We start from the raw sequence: 6,000 nt of genomic DNA on the forward strand, positions 1-6,000 counted from the left end.
AGTACTCGTTTCTCACGTCGATATACAAAAACAAGAGGAGAATGTTTGTCGAAAATGGGGCGTCCAAAAGCCGAGGTAGCACTGTATGCGTAACGAAGGCTGTTTTAAAGATCGCCAACTAGTGGCACTGCATGCATATTACACCCGTTTCCACAGGTTGTCATGCAAAATGTACGCCACACACTCAAGACGAAGTAGCTCATCTCAAATTCGCCTTTATGCAAACTTGATTGTACGAGCGCAAACGTGGGCGCTGATGCTGTCCTCCCGCATGTCAGCACTCAGGTTAATCCGCTGCATGGTGACATGGTCCACAGTAGATGTCACAGAATGTTCCTTGAGAAGACGCGCACTGACCTCCACCCGCTTGTGTCACAGTTTCACTGACTAACATCAGTATGCCGTCACTTTTACTTCACTTTTTTGACTTTGTTGTCAAAGATGACATATCTGCTGGATATTGTAGACTTTGTAAAGTCACTCGCAGCTGTTTTTTTATTAATTTATTTAACAAATATTTTTTGCCTATTTGTTTGATTTAAAAAAAAAAACTTGTTATCAACTCAACCAGCTCTTACAACCACTCTGCAATCGTTTACTTCAGCCTGCTGATGCGCTTCTGCAGATCAATAACTATTGATCTATGTGGGAGTACATTTCTGTCTTTATTACGAATGCTTTTTTTCTATACTGAATTCAGCTGAACTGTTTTTGCATTTCAATTGAACACATTAAGCTGACAATTTCATTGAATAAAAATTTGCCAGCAAAATTTGTTAGAAAATTCCGTCTGTGAAAATTCGGTGTAAGAAAAAATTAGATTCAATTTTTTTTCTGTTATAAATCTCAAGACTGTATTATGTAATGCTGCATGGCCTGACCCTTTGTAAGACATGTCATGTTTCTGGTTCATTTGTGTCTTATTACGAAATTTGTATTTATTTTTTTACACTGAATTTATGTGACAACATTTTTTGCGTTAGAATTTTTCTTTTTTACATCAAATTGTTATTTCAATGAATAGCAATTTGTGGGCAAAAAGTGTATACTTAAAAATGTAAAATACAGTTTCAAAACTGAAGACCCACTTCCGGTAAATTAAGACGGAAGCAATCGAGCCTGTCTCAGAAGCAGCCAACAAGGTGGCAGGTTTGAAGCCACGTGACACTGGTCAACTGGAAAATGAGTCTCGCATTTTGAAGCAACAAATATTTCTACACTGAATTTTAACACACTGTTTTTTGACCAACTGAATTTTTAAATGCACACATTTTTATTCTATAATGTCAGTCTAATTTGATGTAAAAAAATTCAAATGCAACAAATGTAGTTGCATAAATTCATTGTCGAAAAAAAGGCTTTCGTAATAAAGACACAAATTAACCTCTATAGTCATGTGGCTTCAAACTTGCCACCTCATTGGTAGGTCCTGAGGTCGATTGCTTTAGTCCTGATTTACAGGAAGTGAGTGTTGAGTTTAGGAGCAATGGATATTTCTGCATTGATTTTTTGTTTACATGCTGAAATAAATAAAGAGTTTTAGCAAATGTAATTATTTAAAAACATTAATTTTGCTCGCAAACTTTTATTCACTGGAAAAAAATATCAGTTCAAATGCAAAAAATTCAATGTAAGAAAAAAAAACCTGTATATGTGCTTTGTGACAATAATAATGTGACATTCGCTGGCGCGGTCTCATCAAAGCATCATGAGAGTTGTTTCTGAGCTGGATGGGTTGAGCACAACGTTGTAGCATTTTCTTTACTTTTGCTTTGTATTGTCCTAAATATTTATTTTATAATAACGCCCAAAAAAAAAGCTTAGAAAGTATAACTGATCATGTGATTTCTATTGCTTCATCTTCAAGTGCAATTAGTGAAAACACTGACACTGTAAGCTTCTCTTAACAACACTAACACAACATAGAGGTAACACACACACGCACACACTCTCCTGCTTGGTGGAAATGTAATCCATGTGTTGTGACCTTTGACCTTCTCTCGTGTTCACAACCTTTGAACTGTGATTTATTTTGTATCTCCTCACTACTTTGCTGCTCTTCTCTCTTCTTAAACAATGGATTTCTTTATGCAACGTCCACCATGGCTGCGGCCGTATTCTTCTTCTTCACTGTACAGTAGAGTCACTATAAAGTCTTTTAACAACAAGCACATGTCAGATTTCTTTGTATTTTCAGAATGTGCCCATTTGACACCCCTGATCTAAAGGATTATCTCAACAACATTTTTTTTTTTACTTGTAATGGCAAAGAGCAAAAGTGTGATAATAACTATAGAACATGAAATATAACTTACTGCAACGTAAAACAGAATCACTTACATCAATATTGGAAATAGAATCAATCAAGTAACAATTGCAAACACACGTCTATCACATTACTGCGAAGGGTTGATAACCTTTTTGACCCCGGAGCTCAACTTTTCCACTACAAAGATGCATTGGGCCCACTCAAATAGACAAAGTGGCTGGGTAGGATAAGCAGATGAATTGATCGTAATCTTAGTCTTGATTTTTTTCATATTCAGTAATTACATCTAACCTATTTTCAGTTTACAATCTTGTCAAATGATGTGAAACAGTGTGTTAATCACAACGATTATTAGTTATTTAACAGGTGAACCCAAGGTTAGGCAGATTTAAAAAATAAGTACTAACCAAATACAGTATATTGCATAAGAAGAGATATAAATAACTGACAAAAAAAAAAGGTTTACATACAATAATGCTGTGCTAAAAATAACATTTTCTTAACTAAACCGTCAGAAAAATTAAAGTGCAAGTAAAAATACAACTTTGCCACTTTAGTCATATTTTTTGCGCTTAAGAACTTTCTATGACTTCCAGACGTCATCTGTTTGTTTAAGATACTGCCACAAGTGGTGGAAAAGTGTATTACAAAAAAAATTATTGGCCCGCGGCACATTATAGAAATATAATTAAACAAAATAGACTTAGAATTCCTGTTTATTGTCATTCAAATTTGAACTTTACAGTACAGAAAATAACGAAATTTTGTTGCATTTGCTCATGGTAGTGCAGGATAAAAAAGCAATAAAGTGCAGATATAAATAAATAGATAACTGTACAGATAAATATATTGCACTTTAGCATATGCATCCACGTTAATTGATGTATGTTGTATTGTTTTTATATTCCAGCGAATTAATCCCTTTTTGGGGGGAATTGAGGGGATCATTATGATGCATTCATGAGTCTTTCGGCCTGAGGGAAGATGCTGTTACAGACCCTGGATGTTCTGCTTTACAGAATAATTGAAAAAATAATAAAGCAAGAGCACACCATTGAATAAGTAACAATAGGTAAAGGTGCAGGCAGCGATGAACGGACTCCCACACCTCTGTGCAACCCTGGGTTCATGCAAGTCCCCGGGCCCGCATGACGCAGTGCAGTCACGTTTTCCTAATGCCCCGACCCAGCACCCAACTTTCAGGAAGATCGGGTAGTTAGGACTGGTAAGGGGGTGATCTCGGTGTTGATAAGCCGAACAGAAATGCTAACGTTACCATGCTAACAGTTAAAATGCATCAGGAACCCAACTCTGAGGCATAAAGCTAAAAAAGTTAGCATATCAACAGTTAGCATGTTTCAAGTACCATGTAATATGAATTTGAGGTATTCAGCTGCAAAATTGGCAAAAGTTAACATGTAAGTTTAAAAGTGCCATATGTAATAATTGCATGTCTGTCAAGTCATCATTAAATGGCCCTGATATGTCAAAAGGCATTTATAAATCATGTTTATTTCGAATACCTTTATAACTGATAACAGTATTTCAGCCGGAATATTCTCATTTCAAAATTAGATGGGTGTCTTTTTTTTCTTTTCTTTTTTTTCTTTTTTTTTTTCTTCTTCGTCATGAAAAAGGGACGTTTTTGTCATGAAAAAGGGAGTTTTTTGTGGTTGGTGCACTAGTTGTAAGTGTATATTGTGTTTTTTATGTTGATTTAATAAATAAATAAAAAATAAATAAATAAATTATTTATTTTTTATTATTTTTTTTTTCAGTAAATAATTTTTCTGCGGCCCGGTACCAATCGGGCAACGGTACCGGGCCGCGGCTCGGTGGTTGGGGACCACTGCTGTAATATATGGAATTGCTCATTTGGTATGTAAACTATATTGTCCAGTACAGTCTATGATCTTGTCTAACAAAGCTAGTATGTTCGTGCAACGAATGCTCAGGAGCAAAGCACCATCACACTCGTGTAATGCTTACTTAGCATGCTAGCTCGGTCATCTATGGTCCTCTCCAAGGCTTCTCTTTGTCATCCAACTGGGTTGAGTTTTTCGTTGCCCTGATGTGGGATCTGAACCGAGGATGTCGTTGTGGCTTGAGACACTTGTGATTTAGGGCTATATTAATAAACATTGATTGATTGATTGAAATGCATTCCAACATTAGCATGGCTAACTGCGGTTTCTGGTACTGTATGTGCATCAAACACATATGGGGTGGTATTTGCTTGGCACAATATAATGCATGACATGTTATGCATTAAATCCCCCTGCGAAACAGGCTTGTAGGGATGATATGGCGTCTGTGTTTTTTCTGACCTAACTTATATTCCTGTATTAAGCTCTGTATAACAGATAAACCACATAAACCTCGACTATATATATATATATATATATATATATATATATATATATATATATATATATATATATATATATATATATATATATATATATATATATATATGTATATATGCACAGTGGTGCAAAAAAGTATTTAGTCAGCCAACGATTGTGCAAGTTCTCCCCCTTAAAATGATGACAGAGGTCTGTAATTTTCATCATAGGTACACTTCAACTGTGAGAGACAGAATGTGAAAAAAAAATCCAGGAATTCACATTGTAGGAATTTTAAAGAATTTATTTGTAAATTATGGTGGAAAATAAGTGTTTGGTCAACCATTCAAAGCTCTCACTGATGGAAGGAGGTTTTGGCTCAAAATCTCACGATACATGGCCCCATTCATTCTTTCCTTAACACGGATCAATCGTCCTGTCCCCTTTGCAGAAAAACAGCCCCAAAGCATGATGTTTCCACCCCCATGCTTCACAGTAGGTATAGTGTTCTTGGGATGCAACTCAGTATTCTTCTTTCTCCAACCACGACGAATTGAGTTTATACCAAAAAGTTATATTTTGGTTTGATCTGACCACATGACATTCTACCAATCCTCTGCTGTATCATTCATGTATCCATTTTGGTATAAACTCAACTCGTCGTGTTTGGAGGAAGAAGAATAATGAGTTGCATCTCAAGAACACCATACCTACTGTGAAGCATGGGGGTGGAAACATCATGCTTTGGGGCTGTTTTTCTGCTAAGGGGACAGGACGATTGATCCGTGTTAAGGAAAGAATGAATGGGGCCATGTGTCGTTAGATTTTGAGCCAAAACCTTCTTCCATCAGTGAGAGCTCTGAATGGTTACCAAATACTTATTTTCCACCATAATTTACAAATAAATTCTTTAAAATTCCTACAATGTGAATTCCCGGATTTTTTCCCACATTCTGTCTCTCACAGTTGAAGTGTACCTATGATGAAAAAAACAGACCTCTGTCATCATTTTAAGTGGGAGAACTTGCACAATCGGTGGCTGACTAAATACTTTTTTTCCCCACTGTGTATATATATATATATATATATATATATATATATATATATATATATATATAGGCTTGTATAGCGCACCCAAATATAGAAATGTATATGGAAATACATGTATTACTTTTTTTATGTTAATAGCTACATTATGTAATAGATATACTCTTTGGTTCTCAGAACTAAAAATGTAAACTTATTGCTATCAATATACTTTACGGGTAAAAATGAGGGGTGGGGGATGAAGGTGGGCGCCGTGGGGGGGGGGGGGGGCGTGAACCCGGGTGACGTGCTTTATTGGTGTCAAACCTAGCTCCAAAAAACTCTGCACTACAAAATGTG

The sequence above is a fragment of the Nerophis ophidion genome, linkage group LG18, assembly GCF_033978795.1.
Source record: "Nerophis ophidion isolate RoL-2023_Sa linkage group LG18, RoL_Noph_v1.0, whole genome shotgun sequence".
In the NCBI taxonomy this organism is placed as follows: domain Eukaryota; kingdom Metazoa; phylum Chordata; class Actinopteri; order Syngnathiformes; family Syngnathidae; genus Nerophis; species Nerophis ophidion.